The sequence below is a fragment of the Muscardinus avellanarius genome, assembly GCF_963383645.1.
Source record: "Muscardinus avellanarius genome assembly, chromosome: 22".
NCBI classification, from domain to species: domain Eukaryota; kingdom Metazoa; phylum Chordata; class Mammalia; order Rodentia; family Gliridae; genus Muscardinus; species Muscardinus avellanarius.
The window spans coordinates 16,594,803-16,606,293 of NC_137808.1; positions in this window are offsets into that span (position 1 = coordinate 16,594,803).

Sequence of the window (11,491 nt, forward strand, 5' to 3'; positions counted from 1 at the left end):
CAGATTGTCCTCCGGGCTCCTGCCCCATTGGAATGCACAGCGCTGACAGCGCTTTCTCTAGAGATTCTGTGGCAGAGATTTTTGTTCTGGATACAAAGCTCTGCTGCCAGGAGCATATTGATGAAGGCAGTTATGGCCCTAGAAGGTAAAGAGACCTGGGACACTTTTAGCTTTTCTTACTTTCATGTATTTATTTATTTTTGAGACCTTGGCTTCAGTTGCCAGGCCGGCCTCACGTTTGCGCTCCTCAGTCCTCACCTGTGGAGTGGGCGGGCTCCGGCTCAGCCAGATGCCCAGCTGGTGCTGTTGGGTCTCCAGCGGGCGCGGGCACCGAGGGCTGAAGGTGGAATGAACCTGAGCCCTTTCTGCCCTTGTTATGCTTTCACAGACGAGGATGTTCACTCTGGGGGAGAGAGAAAGAGACCTAGGGGAGAGGAGAGAGGGGAGAGGAGAGAAGAGAGAGGAGAGAAGAGAAAGGAGAGAGGAGAGAGGAGAGGGGAGAGGAGAGAAGAGAGAGGAGAGAAGAGAGAGGAGAGAGAGGAGAGGGGAGAGAGGAGAGGAGAGGAGAGGGGAGATGGGAGAGGAGAGAGAGGAGAGGGGAGAGGAGAGAGGGGAGAGGGGAGGAGAGAGAGGAGAGAGGGGAGGAGAGAGGGGAGAGAGGAGACAGGAGAGAGAGTAGATGAGAGAGGGTAGACAGGGGAGGGAGGAGAGAGGAGAGGAGAGAGGAGAGATGAGAGAGGAGAGGAGAGAGGTGATTGGAGAGAGAGGAGAAAAGAGATAGGAGAGGAGAGAGAGGAGAGAAGAGTACAGAGGAGAGTGAAAGGAGAGAGGAGAGACTAGAGGAGAGAGGAGAGGAAAGAGGAGAGAGGGGACAGAGGAGAAGGAGGAGAGAGGAGAGAAGAGAGAGTAGAAAGAAGAGAGGAGAGATGAGAGGGGAGAGAGGAGAGTAGAGGGGAGAGGAGAGAGAAGAGATGAGATAGAGGAGAGGGGAGAGAGGAGAGAAGAGAGTAGAGAGATGAGAGTAGAGAAGAGAGAGGAGAAAAGACAGAGGAGAGTGGAGAGCGGGGGAGGAGAGCGGAGAGAGAAGAGAGAACAGATAGAAGAGAGAGGAGAGAGGGGAGAGACGACAGAGGAGAGAGAGGAGAGAGGAGAGAGAGGAGACAGGAGAGAGAGGAGAGGAGAGGAGAGGTGAGTGGAGAGAGGAAAGAGAAGACAGGAGAAAGAGGAGAGAGGAAAGAGGATTGAAGAGAGAGAAGAGGAGAGATGAGGAGAGAGGGGAGAGGAGAGAGGAGAGAGAGGAGACAGGAGAGAAGAGAGAGGAGAGACAGGAGAAGGGAGAGAGAGGAGAGGAGAGGAGAGGAGAGAGAGGTGAGAGGTGAGAGGAGAGATGGTGGGAGAGGGGAGAGGGGAGAAGAGAGAGGAGATAGGAGTGAGAGGAGAGATGAGAGGGGTGAGAAGAGAGGAGAGAGGAGATTGAAGAGAGAGGAGAGAAGAGAGGAGGGAGAGGAGGGGAGAGAGGAGAGAAGAGATAAGTGAGAGGAGAGGGAGGAGAGAAGAGATTGGAGGAGAGAAGAAAGGAGAGAGGAGAGGAGAGGAGAGACAAGATAAGGGAGAGAGGAGAGGGAGGAGAGAGGAGAGAAGAAAGAGAGGAGAGAGGAGAGAAGAAAGAGAAGAGAGAGGAGAGAAAGGAGAGAGGTGAGAGGAGAGAGGAGAGGAGAGAGGGGAGAACAGAGAGAGAGGAGAGGAGAGAGACCAGAGGAGAGAGGAGAGATGAGAGAGAGACCAGAGGAGAGAGGAGAGAGAGTACAGAGGAGAGGACAGAGGAGAGTGAAAGTAGAGAGGAGAGAGGAGATTAGAGAGAGAGGGGAGAGAGGAGAGGAGAGAGAGGAGAGAGGAGAGGAGGAGGAAAGAGGAGAGAGAAGAGAAGAGAGACAGGAGAGAGGAGAAAAGAGAGAGGAGAGGAGAGACAGGAGAGAGGAGCAAGAGGAGAGAGGAGACCGAGGAGAGAGAGTAGAAAGAGAGGAGAGATGTGAGAGGAGAGAAGACAGATGAGAGAGAAAGGAGAGAGGACAGAGAGGAGAGAGGACAGGTTGAGAGAGGAGAGCGAGGAGAGAAGAGAGGAGAGAGAGGGGAGAGAGAGAAGAGAGAGGAGAGGAGAGAGGAGAGAAGAGAGAAGAGAGAAGAGAGTGGAGAGACAGGAGAGAGGACAGAGGAGAGAAGAGAGAGAGTAGAGAGTAGAGATGAGAGAGGGGAGAGAGAGAGAGGAGAAAGGAGAGAAGAGAGTGAGGAGAGACAGGAGAGACAGGAGAGAGGAGCAAGGAGAGAGAGAGGACAGAGGAGAAGAGAGAGAGGAGAGAAGAGAGAGTAGAAAAGAGAGGAGAGGAGAGAGGAGAGCAGAGAGGAGAGGGGAGAGAGAGGAGAGATGAGATAGGGTAGAGGAGAGAAGAGAGGAGAGAAGAAAGGAGAGGAGAGAAGAGAGAGGAGAGGGAAGAGAGGAGAGGGGAGACTGGAGAGAGAGGAGAGGGGAGACAGGAAAGAGGAGAGGAGACAGGAGAGGAGAGAGGGAAGGAGGAGAAAGGAGAGGAGAGAGGAGAGGGGAGACTGGAGAGAGAGAAGAGGAGACAGGAGAGGAGAGAGAGGAGAGATGAGAGGAGAAAGGAGAAAAGAGAGGAGAGAGGAGAGAAGAGAGAGAGGAGAGAAGAGGAGGACAGAGAGTGAAAGTAGAGAGGAGAGACTAGAGAGAGGAGAGGAAAGAGGAGAGAGGGGACAGAGGAGAAGGAGGAGAGAAGAGAGAGTAGAAAGGAGAGAGGAGAGTAGAGGGGAGAGAGGAGAGAGAAGAGATGAGATAGAGGAGAGAGGAGAGGAGAGAAAGGAGAGAGGAGAGAAGCAGGAGAGAGCAGAGAGTGGAGAGCGGAGGAGGAGAAAGGAGAGAGAGGAGAGAGAAGAGAGAACAGATAGAAGAGAGAGGAGAGAGGGAAGAGACGACAGAGGAGAGAGAGGAGAGAGGAGTTAGGAGAGAGAGGAGACAGGAGAGAGAAGAGAGGAGAGGTGAGTGGAGAGAGGAGAGAGAGAGGACAGAGGAGAAAGAGGAGAGAGGAAAGAGGATTGAAGAGAGAGGAGAGAGGAGAGAGAAGAGAGACAGGAGACAGGAGAGAAGAGAGAGAGGAGAGAGGAGAGACAGGAGAAGGGAGAGAGAGGAGAGGAGAGGAGAGGAGAGAGGAGATAGGGGAGAGAGGAGAGAGAAGAAAAGAGGAGAGAGGAGAGGAGAGAAGAAAGAAGAGAGGAGAGAGCAAGTAGATAGGAGAGAGGAGAGAGAGGAGAGACGAGAGAGGAGAGAGGGGAGAGAGGGGAGAGGAGACGGCAGAGGGCAGAGGGGAGAGGAGAGAGAGGAAAGTGTGGAGATGAGAGAGGGAAGGGGAGAAAGGAGAGAAGGAAGAGAGGAGAGAGGGGGAGGAGGTAGAGGAGAGAGGGGGAGGAGAGAGAAGGGAGAGGAGAGAGAGGAGAGAGGAGAAGAGGGGGAGCAGAGAGGGGAGAGGAGCTAGGAGAGCGGGGAGAGAAGATAGAGGAAAGAGGAGAAGAGAGAAGGGAGAGGAGTGAGGGGAGGGGAGAGAGGAGAGAGGGCAGAGGGGAGAGGAGAGGAGAGAGGGGAGAAAAGAGAGGAGAGAGGGGAGAAGAGAGGAGAGAGAGGGGAGAGGAGAGTGGAGAAGAGGGAGGGGAGAGGAGAGAGAGCAGAGAGGGGAGAGGGGACAGGAGCTAGGAGAGAGGAGAGAGGAATGTGGAGAGAAAAGAGGAGTTGGAGGAGAGAGGGGAGAGGAGAGATGACAAGATGGAATTAGATTGGACCTGTGAAAGGGAAAAAGGGGGAGCGGGGCAGGATTAGACAGAGTGAGCCTGTAGACCACATTTATGTATGTATATATGTATGTATGTATTTACATGAATTTACTTATTTATTCAAATTTTATTTTATTTTTGCAGTACTGAGGATTGAACCCAGGGACTTTCTACCTCCAAGCTACACTCCCAGCCCTATTTTTTATTCTGTATGTTGAAACAGGGTTTCACTAAATTTCAGAGGGCTTCACTTAGTAGCTGAGGCTGTCCGCGAACCACAATCCTCCTGTCTCAGCCTCCCAAATACTAGGATTACAAGTGTGTGCCGCCATGCCTGGCTGTAGACCACCTTTAGAAACCTGTGACAGAAGCTGGGTATGGTGGCATAGGTCTGGACTTGGTAGGCTGAGCAGGAAGATCACGGGTTCGAGGACAGCCTCAGCTACTTGATGAGGTTCTCAGCAATCCAGTGAGATCCTGTTTCAAAATAAAGAATAAAAAATTGGGCTGGGACTGGGGGTGTAGCTCAAAGGTAGTATGCCCCTGAGTTTAATCCCCAGCACCACAGAAAGAACGGAAAGAAGGAATGAAGGAAGGAAGGAAGGGAGTGAGGGAGGGAGGGAGATGGATGGGCGAGCAAGCTTATATACTGGGGGTAGTGCTGCATGCCTGTAATCCCAGGACTTGGGAGGCTGAGACAGGAAGATCACAGGTTCAAGACCAGCTTTGCTACTTACTGAGGTTCTCAGCAACCCAGTGAGATCCTGTTTCAAAAACAACAGTAAAAAATAAAATAAAAAGGCTGGTGTATAATTCAAATGCTATGCTCTCCCAGAAGCTGTCACAGACAAGCCCAAAAATAATGGTTAGACAGATACGTGGGCGTCCAAGGCCCAGTCTCACTGACCCATGAACCTAAGCAGCACAAATTCATCCTTATGCGCTCAGCTGGCTCCCATGTGAGTCAAATAAACCGCAAGGGCAGAGTCCTACCAAACATGGTCCGGCTCTTCTGCATATAATAAAAAATACAGTAGTCCCTTTCCCAGAAGACGAGGAAATTCTTGATATCTTTTATTTTATTTTATTATTATTATTATTTTTTGGTGGTACTGGGGTTTCTGGAAGCCCTTCTACCTCCAGGCTACACTCCCAGACCTATTTTTTATACTTTTTTTATTTGGAAACAGGGTCTCCTAAGCCAGCGCGCGCGGCTGGCTTCGAACCTGCGCGATCCTCCTGTCTCCGCCTCCCAAGCGCGGGGATGACAAGAGTGCGCCACCACGCCCGGCCTTGATATCTTTTATATATCCAAGTCCTTAAATACTATGGTATAAAATTAATAGCACCTAAATACTATGGTATAAAGCCCAAACCTGTTGTATGACAGAGTTAGAGAGGTGTGCCTTGACCTGCCGCTGGACTCCTAGAAGTCCTGCGGAGGCAGAAGGCCTCTGATTGTGCTTTGGTGAACTTCCCAACCAGGGCATGCCACAGTGGGCCAGCTTGGTCGAGGCGTTGAGCTCTCTGCGAGGAACGGAGTGATGGCAGAGGTGGAGGTCCTGAGACGCCTCAAGGCAGGAGAGAGGGGGCCCCCGTCCTGCCGCTGGCTTCTGGTGGGTGAGTGGACAGGGCTGGGGGGGGGGGCTTTGCCGCATCGGGGGCTGCGTCCCACTTACCAGGACTCTCTTTTATTTATTTATTTACATTTTTTATTTTTAAGTGGATCATATTGGAAATGGCATACATTCAGGTTGTGCTGGGCGCCGTCTCCCCTCTTCCCCTTCCCCGGGTCCCCTTCCCCATCTTCCTTTCCCCCTCCCAACACTGAGTGTCCAGGTTGACCGAGCGACCTTCATCCTTTTCCACATATTCGGATGTAGCTCCTCTATTAATCACCCTCAGCCTTCCTCACCTCCTCCCCTTCCATTCCAGCTTTGCTGAGCTTTCCCTCCAGCATCTGGGTAGGGAGCATGAGGAATACAAGGCTCCCTGGGTTTTCTCAAGCAGTGAGAGCACATCTGACACGGCAGTGGCGTGGCCCGCCGAGGAGGAGCACAATGGCCGCCATCCTCCAAGAACCACCTCGTTGCTCAGGCCAGACAGGTGAGTCAGGCGGGCGTGCCGGGCGCACCCTTCCCTAGCTGGAGGCCATTCTAGAGCCTTCCATCAGCTCTTCTGGACAGAGCAGCCTTCATCCCACGTGGCTGGGAGCCACCGTGGGCCTTCTGCCCTCTGCTAAGGGCATCGCTTCCAAGGTTGCATTCCGTAACTGGGAAGAGGACCAAGGTGGGCTGGGGACCGACCTCCACCTGGAAACTCCACATTTCCTTGGCTTTCTTCCCAGCTGGTCCTCAGAGCACTGAGATAAACTGGTTAATCAGCCCCCCCCCACCTCTCTCTCTCTCTCTCTCTCTCTCTCTCTCTCTCTCTCTCTCTCTCTCTCACACACACACACACAGGCACATAGGGTCAAAAATTAATATTGTTTCCAGCCAGGCGTGGTGGCGCACGCTTGTCATCCCAGGATTCGGGAGGCTGAGACAGGAGGATCGTGGTTCGCGGCCAGCCTCGGCTACTTAGTGAGGCCCTCCGCAACTCAGTGAGGCCCTGTTTCAATTAAAGAATAAAAAATAGGGCAGGGGATGGAGCTGGGAGGTAGAATATCCCTGGGTTCCATGCCCAGTGCTGCAAAAAAAAAAAAAAAAAACAATTAGTATTGTTTTCCAATATCTTCTGTAATCCTCTTCATTCAGCCTTTAAAACCCACCTCCCTAACTTTGCTCACAGTTTTCTACACGATCCTATTCCCGCTGTGGCACTCTGCTGCACTCAAAACCTATCCCTTTGCTTTGGAGAGTCTGAGACAGGAGGGTCACAGGCGTAAGGCTCTAACGTTGAAATGGAGTGGGGGGTCGCGAAGGAGGTAAACACAGCCTAGTTAACAAAAGCAACGCAGAGTTGCAGGGTCAGCAGGGGAGCCGAAGCACCCCGATATTTAAAGCGGGGGGGGGGGGGGTTAGGGGAGGCTAGCAGTGTGGGAATGCCAGTTCTCCCGCAACATCTGGAGTTTCATGATGCCTGGAGTCTGTCTCGTGATGTTTGGAGTCTCGCGATATCTCCGCTTCTGGCTTCCGGGGTTCCGCCCCGTCCCCACTGCAGGGTCCCGTGGGGGAAGGGAGGGACCCGGTCTATCAAGGGCCAGCCCCAGTAACTTACAGAGACCCTATAGCAAAATAAAAAGGGCTGGAGTTAGATCTCAAAAGGTAGGATATCCCTGTGTTCCACCCCCAGTACAAAAAAATAAATAAAAACTATGTTTTTAATTTAGTTTAATTTTAATTTTTAATAAATAAAAACTATGTCTAGGGCCAGTAGGCAGCCATCCGCGTTTTCTAAAATACAATGTTGAAGATGGCGCAGCGTAGGCAGCATTGTCTCCCCCGCCCCTGCTTTGCGTCTCATGGCCCACCTCTCTCCGGTGGAGCCCAGGGGTCAGGAACGGACGAGCCGTCCCCAGCTCCCGCAGGTCCTGACTACTCCAAGCCATCACTGTGCCCCCAGGCCCCTTGTCAGGGATTGATTTAGGTACCTGCGTGCTGCGTTGCGAGGCTGTAAAAGTGCGTGGCTTGTGTGTCTGGGGAAGGGGCTTCTGGGAAAATCTCTTGAGCTAGCAACACACACCCACAGGCGCTCGCACGCACGCACGCAGGATGAAATGGTCCTTCCTCCTGCGAGAGGCCCTTGTATCTGCATATGATATGGTGCTTAGGAGCGGAGCAGGCAAACACAGTGTGACTTTGCCCTTGTCTCCCCTCGGGAAATATTATAGCCCATTTTGGGGTGCAGGCCGAAAGCTTCGTGTTAGGAGGACCTCAGCGTCTTGGCATTTGGGCTGCCCAGACCTGGGACTGTTTTCTGACGAGTAGGATTTCTCACCTTAGCAAAAGGCCTTTCAAGCCTTACGCCTGTAATCTCAGGACTTGGGAGGCTGAGACAGGAGGATCGCAGGTTCGTGGCCAGCCTCAGCCACTTAGTGAAATTCTCTGCAAATTAGTGAGACACTGTTTCCAAATAAAGAATAAAAAAATCGGGCTGGGGGTGTAACTCAGAGGTAGAATGCCCCTGGACTCAATTGCCAAAAGAAAGAAAGAACAGAGAAAGAAAGAAAGAATAAAATAGGGCTGAGGACATAGTGAGGAGGTAGAACGCCCCTGAGTTCAACTCCTAGCACCTCAGAACACACAAACAAAAAACCATCATTGATGTGGAAGGCTAGAGAAGAAGCCGGGCCAGCCAGGACCGATTCTGTTGTCCCAGGTGAGTTAGGCTTCGGCTGCAGAAGCGGGTGTGATGGCTGTGACAGCCGACCAGCGTGCTCAGATGCAGACGGGGAGCCGGGGCGGGCCGGCAGGGACATCCCAGCAAGAGCTCGCCCTCCAGGACTGAGGGCCCGGAGGGAGCCGTCCTCCTGGGTCTTCCCGGGTGAGGCTGGTCTACGAAGAGGGGCAGTATCTGAGGACGCAGACCACACACTGGGACGCCTATATTTCTTTAGTGGATTGGACTTTTATTTTTATTATTTATTTATTTATTTTTATTTTTATTTTTATTTTTATTTTTATTTATTTATTTTTTGGTGGTACTGGGGTTCCTGGAAGCCCTTCTACCTCTGGGCTACACTCCCAGACCTATTTTTATACTTTTTTTTAAAATTTGGAAACAGGGTCTCTTAAGCCAGTGCGGCTGGCTTCGAACCTGCGCGATCCTCCCGTCTCCGCCTCCCCAGCGCGGGGATGACGAGCGTGCGCCGCCACGTCCGGCTTGGATTGGATTTTTAGATTTGGTCCATTTAGATTCTGTCTGCCTGCCACCCTTAGGCTCTTGCAAGCATATAAGATTTAGAATAAGAAGACCTGGAGCCGGGCGTAGTGGTACACACCTGGAATCCCAGCACTTGGGAGGCTGAGACACAAGGATCGCAGGTTGGAAGCCAGCAGCCTCAGCAACTTAGGCTGTCTGCAACTTAGTGAGACCCAGTTTCGAAATTAAAAAAATAAAATAATCCGGGCGTGGTGGGCACGCTTGTCATCCCCGTGCTTGGGAGACGGAGACAGGAGGATCGCGCGGGTTTGAAGCCAGGCGCATTGGCTTAAGAGACCCTGTTTCCAAATAAAAATATAAAATAGGTCTGGGAGTGTAGCCTGGAGGTAGAAGGGCTTCCAGAAACCCCAGTACCACCATAAATAAATAAATAAAAATAAATAAAAAATAAAATAGGGCTGGAGGTGCAGCTCAGAGGTAGAATTCCCCTGGATTCAATTCCTATTCTCTCTCTCTCTTTCTCTCTCTCTCTCTCACACACACAAAACAAACAAACAAACAAACAAACAAACAAACAAACAAACAAACAAACAAACCCAGGCTTGGGGAGTCAATCCTGGCTCTCAAGAAAACGCTCCTGGCCCCTCTTCTCCGGTTTACATGCCTCTTGTTCCCTTGACTGCAGGCTGTGCACTCCTTCCTTTTCCGGGAACTCCAAAATTAGCCTCACTATAAATCTGCTGAGCAAACCATTACCGTCCCAGGGTCGTGTGGTAGAACTCCAGCTCTCCGGGCTGCGAATGCCCGACATCCATCCCCGTTGCCAGAGCCTGTGCGGCTCTAGAAACTTGCGTCGGGAGGGCGGGTGGCGCACACCCGTCATCCCAGTACTTGAGGGGCTGAGAGAGGAGGATCGCAGGTTCGAGGCCAACCTCAGCAAATAGTGAGGCTCTCACCAACCTAGCGAGACTCTGTTTCGAAAATAAAAATAAAATAGGGCTGGAAGTGTGTTTCAGAGGTAGACCTCCCCCGGGGTTCAACCCCCAGCACCACATTGCACAAAAAAGAATCCTGTGTCAACCATAGGGACCGTACATTTGCCTGTAGATTGAAACTCCACATGATCTAATTATTGTAGGCAGTCATCTCTGAAAAACCTAACTTAAGGGCCAAAGAATAGGAGATTATTCTCGTTAAAGAATTCTCCGCTGGGCATGGTGGTACATGCCTGGAATCCCAGTGTTTGGGGCACTGAGACAGGAGGATTGCAGGTTCAAGGCCAGCTTCAGAAACTTAGTAAGACACTCGCAAAATTAAAGAAAGGGCTGGGGGTCTAACTCAGAGGTAAAATTCCCCTGGGTTCAAGCCCTAGTACCATAAAAAAGAAAAAAAAATAATTATCACCAGGTGTAATGGCACAATGCCTTTAATTCCAGCACTTGGGAGGCTGAGACTGGAGGATTGGAGGTTCGAGGCCAACCTCAGCAACTTAGCAAGGCCGTCCATAACTTACCAAGACCCTATTTCAAAATAAAAATAACAAGGGCTGGGCATGTAATTCAGAGGTAGGATGCCCCTAGTATCAAAAAGAAAAAAATAATTAGTTCCCTTTTGGTTGAACGTGGGCACAATCAAAGTCTGATTAGCAAACATCAAGCGTGCATAATTCCAGAAGGTATTTATTGTGTGCGGCCAAGTACAATTGGTATTCTGTGCCTGTACATATTGGTATCAAAGGAAAGCCTTCGTTCCTAGTTCTTAACAAACACAAAATGCCTTTCAACAAAACGCACGCAGGAGCAATTCCAGTTATGAATGGCTGTGGCAGCCACCACCCGACGTTATTGATTTTGCCATCAGCCAACTTCCTCTTCATTCATATTTGATGGGAGGCCTGTGAGGGGAGCCCCGCAGTCCACGAGGCTGTGTAGGAGGCCTTGAGTCCTGGGGGTGCGTCCTCATCCCTCAACACCCTGCCCTTTCTTCTCCAGTGACCTCGTGGGCTTTGAAATCTGCCTTTGACGCCGGATGGAGTGGCCATTTGTCATCCCAGCACTTGGGAGGCTGACAGGAGGATCACAGGTTCGCAGCCAGCCTCGGCTACTGAGCGAGGCCCTCCGCAACTCAGTGAGACCCTGTTTCAAAATAAAGAATAGGCCGGGCGCGGTGGCGCACGCTTGTCATCCCAGCATTCGGGAGGCTGAGACAGGAGGATCACGGTTCGCGGACAGCCTCAGCTACTTAGTGAGGCCCTTGGCAACTCAGTGAGACCCTGTTTCAAAATAAAGAATTAAAAAAAAAAATAGGGCTAGGGGTGTAGCTTGGAGGTAGAATGTCCCTGGCTTCCATCTCCAGTACTGCGAAAGAAAAAAAAGAAAGAAAGAAAGAAAGAAAGAAAGAAAGAAAGAAAGAAAGAAAAGAATTGGGCGTGGTGGCGCACACTTGTAATTTCAACATTTGGGAGGCTGAGACAGGAGGATCACGGTTCGCGGACAGCCTCAGCTACTTAGCGAGGCCCTCTGCAACTTAGTGAGACCCGGTTTCAAAATAAAGAATAAAAATAGGGCTGGGGGTGTAGCTCGGAGATAGAATGCTATCTAATTGGTTCATTCCCCAGTTCTGGAAAAAGAAAGAAAGGAGAGAGAGGGAGGGAGGGAGGGAGGGAGGGAGGAGAGAGGAGAGAGAGAGAAGAGAGAAGAGAGAAATCTGCCTTTGAGATAGTAACTTTTTTTTTTTTTTTTTTTTTTTGCGGGTCTGGGGATGGAACCCAGAGGCATTTGACCTCCAAGCTACACCCCCAGCCCTATTTTTTATTCTTTATTTTGAAACAGGG